Raw genomic sequence first — 19,061 nt, forward strand, 5'->3', positions numbered from 1 at the left:
CACAAATGAAGACCCCCTTTGCCTCACTCAAATTCTCATTTATTGCAGTGTCATGCCAATCACAAGTCTCAGTTGGCTCGTTGTGTACAGAGGGCATATAACATTTTGGGCATGCAAAAACAAAGGGTGTATGACTTAAAGGTGAACAATCATAAGAGGATAATGAAATCATAGATATACAACAAGGGTCTATGTGTCCTATTGTTTTGCTAAACTTTGTATACAATGTATAGATGATGGAGTTCCCCAAGGACTGCAGAAATACCTGGGAGGGCCTTCCCAGGGAATTCCACAGTCAGGGCAGTTGCCACAGGCCTCCAGCATTCCAAGAGACCCACGCCTCTCCCAAGCTTAATTGCAACCCACCAGAAATCTGTGTTACATTTTAGCTAGCCAAGCATTGTGTATAATCTTGTCATCCTCAGTAATAACCCCAAAAGTTTTTGGTATCAAGGTAATTCTGGCCTTACATAATGAATTTGGATATTTTTCCTCTTCTTCTTTTTTTTTTTTTTAGAATACTTTGAGAATAATAGGTATTTTTTGTCCTTTACGTGTTTGTTAGATTTTACCTGTGAATTCTAGTCCTGGACTTTTGTTTCTTGGGAGTTTTTTTATTATTGATTAAGTTTCATTGCTGAATTTAGTTCAGATTTTCTATCTATTATTGATTGAGTTTGGGGAGGTTATATATGTTTCCAGAAACTTATCCATTTGTTCTAGGTTAGGACATAATTTTGGTTAGTACTCTTTTATAAGCCAATACCTCTGTAGTGACAGTGTTACTTTTCCTCTTTAGTTTATTGTTCTGTTTATATATTTCTTTTCTTGTTATGAATATGACCAGGGATTTATCAATTTTGTTTATCTTTTCAAAGAACCAGCTTTTGGTTTCATCAGTTTGTTTCTGTCTTTTGTCTCTGTGTCATTTATTTCTGTTCAAGTCTTTATTTCTTTCCTTCTACTCACATTGGGCTTTGTTCTTCTCCTTCTAGTTTCTTTAGGTGTAAGGTTAGGTTTTTTATTTGAATTGTTTCTTGTTTTTTGAAGTAGGTCTGTATTGCTATATGTTTCCCTGTTACAAATGCTTTTGCTGCATCCTGAAGATTTGGGACCATTGTGTTTTCATTTTCATTTGTTTCTATGTATTTTTAATTGTTTTCTTTGATTACTTTGTTGACTCATTAGTTGTTTAGTGTTATTTTGTTTAGCCTCCACACGTTTGTGTTCCAATCATTTTTCTGGTGATTTATTTCTAGTTTCATACCATTGTGGTCAGAAAAGATGCATGGTATGATTTTAATCTTAAATTTATTGATACTATTTTATGGCCTATCATGTGATCTATTCTGGAGAATGTTCCGTGTGCACCCCAAAAGAATTTGTATTTTGTCATTTTTGGTGGAATGTTCTGAATATATCTGTTATATCCATCTAATCTAATGTGTCACTTAAAGACGCTATTTCCTTAGTGATTTTCTTCCTTGATGATCTATTGATTGATGTTGTGAGATGTTTAAGTCTCTTACTATTACAGCATTACCATCAAGTTCTTTCTTTGTGTCCTTTTATATCTGCTTTATATAATTAGGGGCTCCAGTGTTGGATGCATAGATATTTAAAATTGTTATATCATCTTCTTGGGTTGATCCCTTTAACATTATGTACTGTCCTTTTCTGACTTTTGTTATAGTATTTGTTTTAAAATCTACTTTTTTTCTGATATAAGTACTGCTGCCCCAGATGTTTTGCTTCCATTTGTTAGGTAAATGTTTTTCCATCCCTTCATTTTCTGTGTATGTGTATGTGTCTTTAGGTCTGAGATGAGTGTTTTGTAGGCAGCATATAGATAGATCTTGTTTTTTATCCATTCCACCACCTTGTTTTCTTATTGGAGCATTTAGGCCTTTTACATTCAAAGTAATTATTGATAGGTATGTATTTATTGTCATTTTGTTATTTGTTTTCTGATTGCCTTGCAGTTCTCTGTTCCTCTTCTCTTGCTCTCCTTATTGTGATCGATGATTTTCTGTAGCATTATGTTTGGCTTTCTTTCTCTTTATTTTTTGGGTATCTATTATAAGTTTTTGGCTTGGAGTTACCATGAGGTTCTTATATAGCATCCTAAGTACATAGCAATCTGTATTAAGTTGATGGTCATTTAAGTTCAAACATATTCTCAAAAAAGAACTTCTTTCTTCTTTTACTCTTTCCTCCACTTTTTATATATATGCTGTCATATTTTACATCTTTTTATTCATAATTTTCTCTTGTCTAATTATGGCCATTTCTTTTCCACTGAAAGAAGTCCCTTTACCATTTCTTGTAATCCTGGTTTAGTACTGATAAACTCCTTTAACTTATCTGGAAACTCTATTTCTCCTTCAAATCTGAATGATAATCTTGCTAGATAGAGTATTCCTGGTTGTAGCGATTTTTTCCATTTTAGCAGTTTGAATATATCATGGCATTCCCCTCTGACTTGCAAAGTTTCTGCTGAAAAATCAGGTAATAGCCTTATAGTTCCCCCTTTGGTAACTTTTTGTTTCTCTATTGCTGCTTTTAAAATTCTCTCTTTACCTTTACCTTTGACATTTTGATTATTATATATCATGTTATAGATTTCATTGAGTTCATCTTATTTGGAATCCTCTATGCTTCTTAGACATAGGTATCTATTTCCTTTTCTTTTTTTATTAAATATAACTTATTGTCAAATTGGTTTCCACATAACACCCAGTCCTCATCCCAACAGGTGCCCTCTTCAATGCCCATCACCCACTTTCCCGTCTCCCCCACCCCCTATCAACCCTCAGTTTGTTCTCAGTATTTCAGAGTCTCTTATAGTTTGCATCCCTCCCTCTCTGTAACTTTCTCCCCCTTTCCCTCCCCCATGCTCTTCTGTTAAGTTTCTCAGGATCCACGTATGAGTATAAGCATATGGTATCTGTCTTCTCTGAATTATTTCACTTAGCATAATACTCTCTAGTTCCATACACATTGCTGCAAGTGGCAAGATTTCATTCTTTCTCATTGCCATGTAGTATTCCATTGTATATATAAACCATATCTTCCTTATCCCTTTGTCAGTTGATGGACATTTAGGTTCTTTCCATAATTTTGCTATTGTTGAAAGTGCTGCTATAAACACTGAGGTACATGTGCCCCTGTGCATCAGCACTCCTGTATCCCTTGGGCAAATTCCTAGCCGTACTATTGCTGGGTCATAGGGTAGTTCTATTTTTAATTTTTTTGAGGAACCTCCACACTGTTTTCCAGAGTGGCTGCACCAGTTTCCATTCCCACCAACAGTTCAAGAGGGTTCCCGTTTCTCCACATCCTCGCCAGCATCTATAGTCTCCTGATTTGTTCATTTTATACACTCTGACTGGCGTGAGGTGGTACCTCAGTGTGATTTTGATTTGTATCTCCCTGATGAGGAGTGACATTGAGCATCTTTTCATGTGTCTGTTGGCCATCTGGATGTCTTCTTGAGAGAAGTGCCTATTCATGTCTTCTGCCCATTTCTCCACTGGATTATTTGTATTTCAGGTGTGGAGTTTGGTGAGTTCTTTGTAGATTTTGGATACTAGCCCTTTGTCTGATATGTCATTTGCAAATATCTTTTCCCATTCCGTTGGTTGCCTTTTAGTTTTGTTTATTGTTTCCTTTGCAGTGCAGAAGCTTTTTATCTTTGCTGAGGTCCTGATAGTTTATTTTTGCTTTTAATTCCCTTGCCTTTTGGGATGTGTCGAGTAAGAATCTATTTCCTTTTCTATGTCAGGGAAGTTTTCAGCTATTATTTCCTCAAATAAGGTTTCTACTCCTTTTTCTCTTTCCCTTCTGGGAATAATTTGAATTTTTGTTCATTTGATGTTGCCCAAGTGAGCCCTTAACCTGTCTTTATTTTTTAAATTATTTTCTCTTTTTACTGTTCAGCTTGAATGCTTTCTATTGCCCTTTTTCCACGTTGACTCAGGGTCATATGTATTGATGATACACTTGGCAGCCAGATGAAGCTGAAATGGGTGCAAGCTAGGTGCCCCAGGGTGTTCCATGGATAAGGTGTCCTGGTGGGGCAGCTGGAGCTGAGGCAGTGTGTAAGCTGGGATGTTCCTGAGCTTTTTGTACAGAGGACACCCTGGCAGAATAGCTGAAACTAAAGTGGGTGAAAGATGGGGGTCCACAGGCTCTATGCATATAGAGTACCTGGATACAGTATCTGATGCTGATGTGGATACAAACCAAGGTGTTCCAGGACTCTCCACACAGAGGGTACCCTTAAGGGGTGACAGGAGCCATGCCAGGGTACAGTTTTGGAGTTTCTAGGGAGGTACCCTAATAGGAAAGCTGAAGCTAAATCAGCATGGTCTGGTGGGGTCCCTAGAATTCATGGACAAAAGTTCTGACCAGATAGCTGAAGGTAAGTCGAGTAGAACCTGGGATGTCACAAGTTGTTTAGCACAGGTGTGCCTTGTCCTGGTAACTGGAGATGAGGCTGTTATGGCTAGGTGTGTTCTTGGGGTCTTTTCACACAGGGTGCCCTGGTGGGGGTCACTGAAACTAATGCAAGCACAGGCCAAGGATTCCCAGAGTATTTTGTGCAGAGAGCACTTTAGCAGGGTGGCTGGACATGAAACAGATGTCTAAGATGTTCCAGAGCACTCTGCATGAGGAGTGCCCTAGCAAGCTTCCCAAGGCCAAAATGTTGTAGGCCTGAAGTTTTCCACAGTGCTTTACACCTGTGTCACCTTGATGCAAAGGCTGAGGTTGTAGTGAGCACTAGCCAGGGGTGTCCTGGCATACACCAACCACTCTATGGTAACCTTGGTGGGATAACTGGGGCTGGTATTGACTATGGGCCACAGAGGTGGCAGGCAGATTAGGGCACCCGGACTATGCACTGTACTTTCAAGGTAGGGGGGAGTGTAGGACATTTCCATAAGGCCTTCCCACCTGAAGAAAGTTCCAGTAGCTCCTCCAGCCATTTGGCAGAATTCTAATTCTGCCTTTTTTATATGCTAGTGGCTGTTTTAAACTGTGGCTTTTGAAACAAGAGAAAAGAGGGGGAAAGAGAAAAGAAAAAAAGTCAAGAAAAAAAACAGCTTTATTCACTCACTCACTCATTCATTCATTCGGTCGTGGGCCCAGCTGGGACTGGTATGGACTTGCAGACCTTGGACTTGCTGACATGGTAAGCTGGTTTCTCTGACCATTCCCATAGCTCCTCTGCCCTTTTGTCCAGTGCAGCCAGAGCTGGTGTGAGTTTGTGAACCCTGGACTCACTGAGGTGGCAATCCAGTTATGGCATCCATACCCTGTTCAGGTATGCACTTTTAAGGTGGAAGGGGAATGTAAACCTATAATTCTCCAGTCCCTATGACCCAGAGAACTTTTCAACAGTTCTTATAGCAGTTTGGTGGAGTTCTAGAGTTGTCTGTTATATGTTAGTTGCTCTTTTAATTGCAGTTTTTTTTTTCTATGCCCAAGGACAGAGGAGTCTGTTCCCAGTCCCTCATTACTATCACTCCCCACTACAGTTCCCAGAGTAGACAGTGGGGGTTTTCTCTGTTACCATGTCTCTATCTTTCTTGATGTTCTTTGTGCCTCTCTATCTTTTGTTGTACAGAAGCTGTTTAGTCAGCCCACAGTTCTTCAGGAGGAATTATTCTATACACATGTGCAATTTGATGTGTTTCATGAAGGAGATGAATTCAGGGTCTTTCTACATTGTCATCTTGGACTGGAACTTGAATGTAGCATTTTTAATTCTCAAGTATATTTGATAGTGCTAAAAGTCTTGGAGTACCTAAGTGACTCAGTTGGTTAAGCACCCAACTCAATTTCGGCCCAGGTCATGATCTCACCAGTTTGTGAGTTTGAGCCCTGTGTCAGGCTCCGCACTGACAGTCTGGAGCCTGCTTAGGATTCTGTCTCCATCTCTCTTTGCCTCTCTCTCTCTCCCTCACAATAAGTAAATAAACTTAAAAAAATATTTATTCCACCTATGTACCCTCTTTTATAACTTCTTCCTTCTCAGGTCTTTTTAATTCTGTCTATTGCTTATTCAAACAGTTGTCCCTTGACCCTGGTTGCTGTGGACAATGCTTGTTCCTTTAAATGCTTTTAGTAAAATCTATCCAGGACGCTCCTCAGCCATGGAAATGCTCCAAGTTGGGCAAGGAAAAATGAAGTTCTTGCAGCAATCCATCAGGGAGCCAACAGAGAAGTTGAAACTCACAGCTACAACTATGTAAAAATACTGAATATCTTGCTCCCTCTCATAATAGCAACTTTCACTGTCAATGAAGGCTGTCATCCTCATTGCCACCATTGATCTGCAGTATGGAAGATAACTGAGCAGTTTAAATGCCACGGCACTTTTTATTACAAAACAACAGCTTTCTTCATCAAGCTTTGTTTTGATTTTTGTAAGTTTTTGATTCCGTATTTCTTTCTTTTTTTTTTTTTTACTAGTTTAATCTGGTTTTTTATTTGAAGAAATCACATTCACATTTAGTGCTTTCTTTGTTAATAATAAAAGAGTAATGATGCAGAAGCGCATATGGCATACTAATTTAGTAAGGGCTGGTGTATCCCAAATAAAGTGTAACTTTTTATGAAAGGAAAAGGCAAACTATCGCCTGTAGGCCAAATCCTGCCTGCTGTCTATTTCTTTTTTTCCCCACTATTTTTTAATATGAAATTTATTGTCAAATTGGTTTCCATACAACACCGAGTGCTCATCCCAAAAGGTGCCTTCCTCACTACCCATCACCCACTCTCCCCTCCCTCCCACCCCCCCCCATCAACCCTCAGTTTGTTCTCAGATTTTAAGAGTCTCTTATGCTTTGGATCTCTCCCACTCTACCTCTTTTTTTTTTCTTCCCCTACCCCATGGACTTCTGTTAAGTTTCTCAGGATCCACATAAGAGTGAAAACATATGGTATCTGTCTTTCTCTCTATGACTTATTTCACTTAGCATAACACTCTCCAGCTCCATCCACGTTGCTACAAAAGGCCATATTTCATTCTTTCTCATTGCCATGTAGTATTCCATTGTGTATATAAACCACAATTTCTTTATCCACTCATTGATTCCGTATTTTTGAAGAAGTTGATTTTAATAGCTTTTGCTACCTCATTACTTGCTTTGCAGAGGTATGGAGTCCTGTAGTGCCTTTTTACTATTCCAGTTTTAGTGATATCAGCCCTCTTGTGTAGTTTTTAAAAGTAAGGTATTTGAAAATATCATTAGTAAGAAAAACTAAAAAAACACCTCAATTATATAAGTGTTCTGATTTCTATATAACAAAATTATAAGCTTATCAATGTTTTTTTTAAAACATTTACTAAAGGGACACCTGGGTGGCTCAGTCAGTTAAGCGTCCGACTTTGCCTCATGTCATGATCTTACAATTCGTGAGTTTGAGCCCCATATCGGGCTCTGTGCTGACAGCTCAGAGCCTGGAGCCTGCTTCAGATTCTGTCTCTCCCATTCTCTCTGCCTCTCCCCCACTGATGCTCACACTCTCTCTCTCTCTCTCAAAAATAAATAAACATAAACAAATTTTAAACATTTATTAAAAATTGAGAATCATGAAAATTCAGTAAATGGAAGAACTCTCAGTAAAAGTACTGCTGTCTTTTTACTATCTTAACATTTAATTTCTAAATCTATGCCTAACACTAAAGAAACTAACAAACACTTTTTTTTTCGTTTGACTACTGACAGTGTTTTTATCCACCCAGTAAAATAACGTTGTAATCCCACCCACACCCCTTACCGTCCACTCCTGTTGGCACCAGCCCAGAACAGCTCCCCACCCCCAACCCCCTCTGATGTGGCTGGAGCTTGAGGCATACAGGGCCAAAAACACTGCAGACTGGAGACTGGAACAGCTTGGAGATGGTGGATAATAGCTATTCGAGTCTGCAATTAAAAATGGTATTTGTTGTTCTCTGACTGATGTATTTCACTTAGAATAATACTCCCTAGCTCTATCCATGTCATTACACATGGCAAGATTTCATTCTTTTTAATGGCTGAGTAATATTCTTTATATATATATATATATATATACACACATACATAAATATATATATATATATATATATATACATATTTATACACACACACACACACACACACCATATCTTCTGTATCCATTCATCAGTTAATGGACATTTTGGCTCTTTCCATAATTTGGTTATTGTTGATAATGCTGCTATAAAACACTGGGGTGCATGTATTCCTTTGAATTTGTATTTTTGTCTCCTTTTTGTGAATACCTAGTAGTGAAGTTGCGGGATCCTAGGGTAGTTCTAATTATTTTCCAAGTTTTTATTTCAATTCCAGCTAGTTAACATACATACAGTGCAATATCAGTTTCAGGTATAGAATTTAGTGATTCATCACATACATACAACACCAGGTGCTTATCACAAGTGCCCTCCTTAATACCTATCATCTGTTTAACCCATCCTCCCTATGCCCTCTTCCTCTCCAGTAGCCATCAGTTTCATCTGTATAGTTAAGAGTCAGTTTCTTAGTTCGTCTTTCCTTTTTTCCCCTATGCTTATTTATTTTCTTACTTAAATTCTGCATATGAGTAAAATTCCATTGTATTTTTCTTTCTCTTATTTCACATAGCATAATACTCTCACATTGTTGGCAAATGGCAAGATTTCATTCATTTTTTATGGCTGAGTAATATTCCATTGTGTGTGTGTGTGTGTGTGTGTGTGTATATATACCACATCTTCTTTATCCATTCATTAGTCAATGGACATTTGAACTCTTTCCAAAATTTGGTTATTGTTGATAATGCTGCTATAAACATTCTGGTGTATGTATCCCTGTGAATTAGTATTTTGTTTCCTTTGGGTAAATACCTAGTAGTACAATTGCTGGATCCTGGAGAGTGATATTTTTAACTTTTTGAGGAACCTTAATACTGTTTTCCAGAGTGGCTATATCCATTTGCATTCTCACCAACAGTGTAAGAAGTTTCCCTTTTCTCCACGTCCTCACCAACACCTGTTGTTTCCTGTGTTGTTCATTCGCAATTCTAACAGGTGTGATACGATGTCTCATTATAGTTTTGATTTGTATTTCCCTGATGATGAGCGTTGTTGAGCAGCTTTTCATATATCTGTTAACCATCTGCGTGTCTTTTTTGGAAAAAAATGTCTATTCATGTATTCCGCCCACTTTTTAAATGGATTGGTTTTTAGGTGTTGAGTTTGACAAGTTTTTATAGATTTTGGATAGTAACCCTTTATCATATATGTCATTTGCAAACCTATTCTCCCATTCCTTAGGTTGTCTTTTAGTTTTGTTGACTGTTTCCTTCACTGTTCAGGTTTTTATTTTGATGAAGTCCCAATAGTTTATTTTTGCTTTTGTTTCCCTCACCTGTGGAGACGTGTCCAGTAAGAAGTTGCCACAGCAGATTTCAAAGAAGTTACTGCCTGTGTTCACCTCTAGGTTTTTGATGGTTTCCAGTCCCACATTTAGGTCTTTCATCCATTTTCAATTTATTTTTCTGTATGGTGTAAGAAAGTGGTCCATTTTCGTTCTTTTACATGTTACTGTTCAGTTTTGCCAGCCCCATTTGTTGAAGAGACTTTTTTCCATTGGATTTTCTTTCCATCTCTATCAAAGATTAATTGACCATATAGATGTGGGTTCATTTCTAGGTTTCCTATTCTGTTTCATTTATCTATGTGTCTGTTTTTGTGCCAGTATCATACTGTATTGATCACTACAGCTTTGTAATATACCTTGAAGTCCAGAATTATGATGCCTCCTGCTTTGCTTTGGCTATTTGGGGTCTTTTGTGGTTCCATACAAATTTTAGGATTGTATGTTCAAGCTCTGGGAAAAATGTTGGTGGAATTTTGGTAGGGATTACATTAAATGTGTAGATTTCTTTGGATAATACAGACATTTTAACAATATTTGTGCTTCCAATCCATGAATGTGGAATGCTTTTCCATATGATTTTACTCACATGTGGAATTTAAGAAACAAAACAAACAAACAAAGGGAAAAGAGAGAGGCAAACCAAGAAACAGACTCTTAATTATAGACAACAAACTGATGGATACCAGAAGGGGAGTAAGTGGGAAAATGGGTTAAATATGTGATGGGTATTAAGGAATGCACTTGTGATGAGAACCAGGTGTTGTACGTGAGTGTTGAATCACTGTATTGTACACCTGAAACTAATATTACACTGTGTGATAACTAACTAGAATTTAAAGAAAAACTTTTAATAATGGTTTCCAATAAAACTACATTGCAAAAAATGGGAAAGAAACAGAATGGAAAGAATAAAAAAAGTAGAAGAGGCATACCCTGAAGAATTTTGGTGGAAAAAGTACTGAACCAATGTATAGTGAAAGGGAAGATGGAGTATTTCCTGAAGTGTAAAGGACTTACAGACGCTAATAATACTTGGGAACCTGAATAAAATTTAGATAGTCCAGAGTTAATTGAAACATCTTTTTAAAAAACAATAATGTTCATTTATTTTTGATAGACTGAGAGACAGAGTGTGAGAGAGGCAGAGAGAGCGAGACACAGAATCCAAAGCAAGCTCCAGGCTCTGAGCTGTCAGCACAGAGCCCTATGCGGAGCTCAAACTCACAAACCATGAGATCATGACCTGAGCCAATATTGGACACTTGACAGACTGAGTCACCCAGGCGCCCCAAAGCATTTCTTAATCATCAAAAAGCTGACAAAGAAAAAGATGGTACAAAAAGAAAATATCTGACAGCGAATCTGATAATAAGAAAGCAAAGGAGAAAGAGATGCTGCTGAGTCAAGAGATTTTTCCAGAGGTCTTGATCCTGAATGAATTATTCATGCTACAGACAGCAGTGAAAAATTAATACTTCTCATGAAATGAAAGACTCAGATGAGGCAGACTTAGTTCTGGCAAAAGAGGCAAATATAAAGTGTCCTCAAATTATAATTGCTTTTGGGGGGTGCCAGGGTGGCTCAGGTGTTTAAGCATCCAACTTCAGCTCAGGTCATGATCTCACAGTTTGTGAGTTTGAGCACCGTGTTGGGCTCTGTGCTGACAGCTTGGAGCCTGGAGCCTGCTTTGGATTATGTGTCTCCCTCTCTCTCTGCCCCTCCCCTGCTCATGCTGTCTATCTATCTATCTATCTCTCAAAAATAAACATTTGAGTCTTTCCACCTTGCTGAGTGTGGCAGCTCGAGGGGCCTTCACCACCACGCACTGGGTCCTCACAGAGGACGGGAAGATCCAGCAGCCGTTCCCATGCATTTGCAAACCATCGTATGCATTTTTAAAAAAACACAACTGAAGATGGTGATTCCTGGGGGACTCAGAAGGGAAGATGGCAGCATAGGAAGACACTGGGCTCACCTCGTCCTGCTGATTGCTTATATTCCATCCACATCTGTGTAAATAACCCAGAAAACCACCAGAAGGCTAGCAGAACGGACTCTCAGGAGTGAAGCATAGACAAAAGGCCCACAGAAGAGGATATGAAGGGCGGAGAGGCAATGCATGCTACACGGACTGGTGAGAGGGAGCCAGATCAGTGGAGGGGAACCCCACCAGTCAAGGCAGAGCGCTGAAGCCTGGCTTGCAAAAGCGGAGGGGCCAGACTCCATGAGTTCTGACAGCCAGTGGGACTTAACATCTGGAATGTTGAAAGTAAACAGCTCTGCTCTCAGAGACTGGGGAGGGCAAGAGGACACAAGGAGGGAGAGTTGTTGGGCCCTGGAAGACAGAACTCAGCTCCAACGGGGAACAAAGGCACTGGAAAGAGCCATCTCCTTCTCCCATCCCCCAGCCAAAATTCCAAAAGGAACCAGCTCCCATTACTGAACTTGCACCGCACAAACACCCAATGCTGTGCTTCTGCGGATCCATCCCTCCAATCGGCCTGCCTCCTTCCCAGTGCTGCAGGGCCACTCACGCAGGGGACCACTGAAGGCAAAGCGAGCTGAGCCTGCCTCTCCCGCCATGTGCACCTTCTGGATCCACCCTGGCTAATACAACAGATCCCATAGAAGCAACACCACAAGCCTGGCAGTGTGCAAGTAGCCCAGACAGGGGCCACACCACTCCACAGTGAGTCCTGCCCCTGGGAGAGGGGAAGATAAGGTACACACCAGTCTGACTGTGGCCCTAGCAGTGGGCTGTGGGCAGATATCGGGTCTGACTGCGGCCCTACCCACCAACACAAGTTACTCCTGACAGCACAGGGGAAGTGCCCTGCAGTTTGGAGCCACCACAGAGACTACCCAAAATGAGAAGTCAGAAGAATTCTCCTCAAAAGAAACTTCAGGTAGTAGAGACAACTAATTGATCAAAAATGATTTAAGCAATACAACACAACAAGAATTTAGAATAGTAGTCATAAAATTAATTGCTGGGCTCGTAAAAAGTATAGAGGACAATAGAGAATCTATTGCTACAGAGATCAAGGGACTAAGAAATAGTCATGAGGAAGTAAAAAATGCTATAAATGAGGTGGAAAATAAAATGGAGGCAACCACAGCTCAGATTGAAGAGGCAGAGGAGAGAATAGGTGAATTAGAAGATAAAATTATGGAAAAAGAGGAAGCTGAGAAAAAGATAAAAAAATCCAGAAGTATGAGGGGAGAACATGAGAATAAGTGATGGAATCAAACGAAACAATATCTGTATCATAGGAATTCCAGAAGAAGAAGAGAGAGAGAAAGGCACTGATGGCATACGTGAACAAATCATAGTTGAGAACTTCCCTCACCTGGGCAAGGAAAAGGCATTGAAATCCAAAAGGCACAGAGAACTCCCTTCAGACGTAACTTGAATCGATCTTCTGCATGACATATCATAGTGAAACTGGCAAAATACAAGGATAAAGAGAAAATTCTGGAAGCAACTAGGGATAAACACGCTCTAACTTACAAAGGTAGACCCACAAGAGTAGTGGCATACCTATCTACTGAAACTTGTCAGGCCAGAAAGGAATGGCAGGAAATCTTCAATGTGATGAACAGAAAATATGCAGCCAAGAATCCTTTACCCAGCAAGTCTGTCATTCAGAATAGAAGGAGAGATAAAGGTTTTCCCAAACAAAAACTGAAGGAATTCATCACCACTAAACCAGCCCTACAAGAGACCCTAAGGTGGATTCTGTGAATGAAATGTTGCAAGGACCACAAAGTACCAGAGACATCACTACAAGCATGAAAGCAACAGTGACACTAAGCCCATAACTTTCAATAATAACACTGAATGTAAATGGACTAAATGCTCCAACCAAAAGACATAGGGTATCAGAATAGATTAAAAAAAAAGACCCATCTATTTGCTGTCTACAAGAGACTCATTTTAGACCTGCGGACACCTTCAGATTGAAAGTGAAGGGATGGAGAACTATCCATCATGCTACTTGAAGTCAAAAGAAAGATGAGTAGCCATACTTATATCATACAAACTAGACTTTAAATTAAAGGCTGTAACAAGAGATGAAGAAGGACATCATATAATAATTACAGGGTCTATCCATCAGGAATAGCTAACAATTATTAACGTTTATGCACTGAATACAGGAGCCCCCAAATATATAAAACAATCACAAACATAAGCAACCTTACTGATAAGAATGTGGTAATTGCAGAGGACTTTAATACCCCGCTTACAACAATGGATAGATCATCTAGACACAGGTTCAATAAAGAAACAAGGGCCCTGAATGATACTGTGGATCAGATGGACTTGACAGATATATTTAGAACTCTGCATCCCAAAGCAACAGAATATACTTTCTTCTCTAGTGCACATGGAACATTCTCCAAGAGAGATCACACGCTGGGTCACAAAACAGCCCTTCATAAGTATACAAGAATTGAGATCATACCATGCACGCTTTCAGACCACAATGCTATGAAACTTCAAATCAACCACAGGAAAAAGTCTGGAAAACCTCCAAAAGCATGAAGGTTAAAGAACACCCTACTAAAGAATTAATGGGTCAACCAGGCAATTAGAGAAGATATTGAAAATTTATGGAAACAAATGAAAATGAAAATACAGCAATCCAAATGCTTTGGGATACAGTGAAGGCAGTCCTGAGAGGAAATTACATTGCAATCCAAGCCTAACTCCAGAAATAAGAAAAATCACAAATACAAAATCTAACAGCACACCTAAAGGAAAGAGAAGCAGAATGGCAAAGACACCCCAAACCCAGCAAACGAAGAGAAATAATAAAGAATAGAGCAGAAATAAACAATATAGAATCTAAAAAAATTGTAGAGCAGATCAATGCAATCAAGAGATGCTTTTTTGAAAAAAATAAACAAAATTGATAAACTTCTAGCCAGGCTTCTCATTAAAAAAAGGGAGATGACCCACATAGATAAAATCATAAATGAAAATGGAATTATTACCACTAATCCCTCATAAATACAAGCAGTTATCAGGGAATACTATGAAAAATTATATGTCAACAAACTGGATAACCTGGAAGAAATGGACAAATTCCTAAGCACCCATGCACGTTGAAAACTCAAGCAAGAAGAAATAGAAAACTTGAACAGACCCATGCCAAGGAAGACATTGAATCAGTTATCAAGAATCTCCACCCCGCAAAAAGGTCCAGGACCAGATGTCTTCCATGGGAATTCTACCAGACATTTAAAGCAGAGATAATATCTATCCTTCTCAAGTTGTTCCAAAAAATAGAAATGGAAGGAAAACTTCCAGACTCATTCTATGAAACCAGCATTATTTTGATTCCTAAACCACACAGAGACCCAGTAAAAAAAAGAGAACTACAGGCCAATATCCCTGATGAATATGGATGCAAAAATTCACAATAAGATACTAGTAAATCCAATTCAACAGCATATAAAAAGAATTATTCACCATGATAGAGTGGGATTCATTCCTTGGCTGCAGGGCTAGTTCACCATTTGCAAATCAGTCAATTGTGATACATCACATTAATAGAAAAGAAAAGAAAAGAAAAGAAAAGAAAAGAAAAGAAAAGAAAAGAACCATTTGATCCTGTCAATCGAGGCAGAGAAAGCATTTGACAAAATTCAGCATCCTTTCTTAATAAAAACCCTCGAGAAATTCGGGATAGAAGGAACAAACTTAAACATCATAAAGGCCATTTATGAAAAGCCCACAGCTAACATCATCCTCAATAGAGAAAAACTGAGAGCTTCCCCCCTGAAATCAGGAACATGACAGGGATGTCCACTGTCACCACTGTTGTTTGACATAATGTTGGAAGTTCTAGAATCAGCAAACAGACAACAAAATGAAATCAAAGGCATCAAAATTGGCAAAGACAAAGTCAAGCTTTCGCTTTTTGCAGATGACATGATATTATACATGGAAAACCTGATAGACTCCACCAAAAGTCTGCTAGAACTGATACATGAATTCAGGAAAGTCGCAGGATACGAAATCAATGTACAGAAATCAGTCGCATTCTTATACACTAATAATGAAGCAACAGAAAGACAAATAAAGAAACTGATCCCATTCACAATTGCACCAAGAAGCATAAAATACCTAGGAATAAATCTAACCAAAGATGTAAAAGATCTGTATGCTGAAAACTATAGAAAGCTTGTGAAAGAAATTGAAGAAGACATAAAGAAATGGAAAAACATTCCGTGTTCATGGATTGGAAGAAAAAACATTTTTAAAATGTCAATATTACCCAAAGAATTCTACACATTCAGTGAAATACAAATCAAAATTTCACTGGCATTCTTCTCAAAGCAGAACAAAAATAATCCTAAAATTTGTATGAAACCAAAAAAGACCCCGAATAGCCAAAATAATATTGAAGAAGACCAAAGTGTGATGCATCACAATCCCAGACTTTAGCCTCTACCAGAAAGCTGTAATCATCAAGACAGCATCGTATTGACACAAAAACAGACACATAGACCAATGGAATAGAATAGAGACTCCAGAATTGGACCCACAAAAGTATGGCAAACTAATCTTTGACAAAGCAGGAAAGAATATCCAATGGAAAAAAAAGACAGTCTCTTTAACAAATGGTGCTGGGAGAACTGGATAGCAACATGCAGAAGAATGAAACTAGATCACTTTCTTACACCATTCAGAAAAATAAACTCCAAATGGATGAAGGACCTGAATGTGAGACAGGAAACCATCAAAACCCTAGAGGAGAAAGCAGGAAAAAACCTCTCTGACCTCAGTCGAAGCAATTTCTTACTTGACTTATTTCCAAAGGCGAGGGAATTAAAAGCAAAAATGAACACTTGGGGCCTCATGAAGATAAAATGCTTCTGCACTGCAAAGGAAACAATCAACACAACTAAAAGGCCACCGATGGAGTGGGAAAAGATATTTCCAAATGACATATTGGATAGAGGGCTAGTATCTAAAATCTGTAAAGAACTCACCAAACTCCACACCCGAAAAACAAATAATCCAGTGAAGAAATGGGCAGAAAACATGAGTAGACACTTCTCTAAAGAAGACATCCGGATGGCCAATAGGCACATGAAAAGATGTTCAACGTCACTCCTCATCAGGGAAATACAAATCAAAACCACACTCAGATACCACCTCACGCCAGTCAGAGTGGCTAAAATGAACAAATCAGGAGACCATAGATGCGGGAGAGGATGTGGAGAAATTGGAACCCTCTTGCTCTGCTGCTGGGAATGCAAACTGGTGCAGCCACTCTGGAAAACAGTGTGGAGGTTCCTCAAAAAATTAAAAATAGATCTACCCTATGACCCAGCAATAGCACTGCTAGGAATTTACCCAAGGGATACAAGAATGCTGATGCATAGGGGGCACTTGTACCCCAATGTTTATAGCAGCACTTTCAACAATAGCCAAATTATGGAAAGAGCCTAAATGTCCATCAACTGATGAATGGATAAAGAAATTGTGGTTTATATACACAATGGAATACTACTTCGCAATGAGAACGAATGAAATATGGCCTTTTGTAGCAATATGGATGGAACTGGAGAGTGTTCTGCTAAGTGAAATAAGTCATACAGAGTAAGACAGATACCATATGTTTTCACCTTTTTGTGGACCCTCAGAAACTTAACAGAAGACCATGGGGGAGGGGAAGAAAGAAAAAAATTAGAGAGGGAGAGAGCCAAACCATAAGAGACACTTAAACACTGAGAATAAACTGAGGGTTGATGGGGGTGAGAGGGAGGGGAGGGCGAGTAATGGGCATTGAGGAGAGCACCTTTTGGGATGAGCATTGGGTGTTGTATGGAAACAAATTTGACAAAAATGTTCATATTTAAAAAATAAAAAATGTTAAAGAAAATAAACACACCTGTAAACATAAATAAATAAATAAATAAATAAATAAATAAATAAATAAAATTAAAAAAAATATTTTTGCTTTTTATGAAGAGAGACTAACTTGACATTCTGGTCCCAAAGTGAAGTTCAGTAATTGCTTGTGTTTCTTTGGGTCTTGATTTTAATTTATTAGTGTGAATAGATAACATTCTAATAAAAATCAAGTTTTATTTTCAAGTAGTATTGGGGAAGTTGTTGGGGTTTTTTGTTTTTGTTTTTGTTTTTTGCATCTACTGTTTACTTTGAACAAATAAAGGCTTTCTGCAATTACTTTATCAGAAAATAATATTTGAGACCATGGTATATTATTCCCCTGCATTCGAGAACAGTTTTTCTAAATACTGGGAGAAATCTCCATAGATGTTATTCAATCAGAATTTGTGTTTAACTCCTATATGCCTAAGGACCATTCTGATTTTTTTTGGTTTTTTAGGCGTGTGTGTGTGTGTGTGTGTGTGTGTGTGTGTGTGTAAAAATATATACGTAGAGGTTTTCTTTTCTTTCCTTCTTTCTTTTTTTTTAACATTCACTAAAACAAAAACAGCATTTAATAACCATGGATAAGCCCATGTTTCTGGAATAGCATCATTTTTAGAAACTTTAGAAATAAATCACTTTAAGTTAAATTGAAAATTCCTGAAGCTTTAACCTTTCAAGTTTTGTAACTAATTGGACAACTTAAATATAATGTAAACAATTTAAATTGGACAGTTTAAAAGCAGCCATATTAGTATCCATATCTAGATCTATAGTCATTTAAATACAAGTTTATTTGCAAGATCCTTGAAAGGAAAATATTATCACTACCAACAACCTCCCCACCCAAATGAGAAAACTAATCAAGTCCTGGTGTGTTTTATTTAGGTAAACAAAACTTAAATGGACATTAAAGGTTCCTCTTAGCACACCATTCCTTTTCAAGAAGTTGAAATCCCTGTGCTATATTGACTAAAAGGTCATGATTCATGAAATATCTAAGACTTCATTCATGGAAACCTAATAATAACCAGATGATTAGAGATGTTGGCAATTTAAGACCTGCTGGAATAAATGGGTAAACAAACTTCTGTAATCTAAATTCTTGACCTGCATTTTTACTCTTTACCTCAACTCCTTCCTTACATGTAGGTTCAATCTTCTCAGTATTTGAGTTACTGGTTCAGCAGAAACCAGGAAAAATAACTTTGTAGTAATCAGAACGTTCTCCAACTGTATATATTGTTTACTTTATTGTAAATACTGGTAAACGGTGGTCAATAAATATTTTTCTATTATTTTACAAAATAAAATAAAGTAAAATAAAATAAATGAAATAAAGTAAGATAAAATAAAATAAAAGTTGTCTCCTTTCATTTGAATATCAAGTCTTTTTTCAAAGTTAATGACATGAGTATCAATTACATATCATTCAAGCTATCACAATTATAGTAATAATAATTGTCAATTTGTAGGAATTTGCACTTGTCATAATCTTGCTGTGTCTATAGTTTGTTTTGATAACTATTTCTTTAATTATATTTAAATAAATACCTTTTTTAGTAACAACATATTTTATGATGAATCAGCTTTATTTTCACTCTATGAAACAGTGTGGGAAATATAGCTATTGGACTTCTTGGAACAATAGTATTGTAATTCTGTATATAAATTTAAAATGCCTAAAATTTAGTCCTTATAACTATTCTTCCCAACTT

General features: G+C 37.9%; 1 protein-coding gene and 1 pseudogene across 5 annotated transcripts in view; both read left to right on the plus strand.

Annotated features, from left to right (window-relative positions):
* Positions 1 to 19,061, plus strand: part of LOC102968110 — a 449,421-nt gene that overhangs the window by 422,189 nt on the left and 8,171 nt on the right. The gene's annotated exons all lie outside the window — the stretch shown is intronic.
* LOC102967810 lies at positions 10,285 to 17,486 on the plus strand (annotated as a pseudogene).

Source organism: Panthera tigris, chromosome X (genome assembly GCF_018350195.1).
Source record: "Panthera tigris isolate Pti1 chromosome X, P.tigris_Pti1_mat1.1, whole genome shotgun sequence".
NCBI lineage: Eukaryota > Metazoa > Chordata > Mammalia > Carnivora > Felidae > Panthera > Panthera tigris.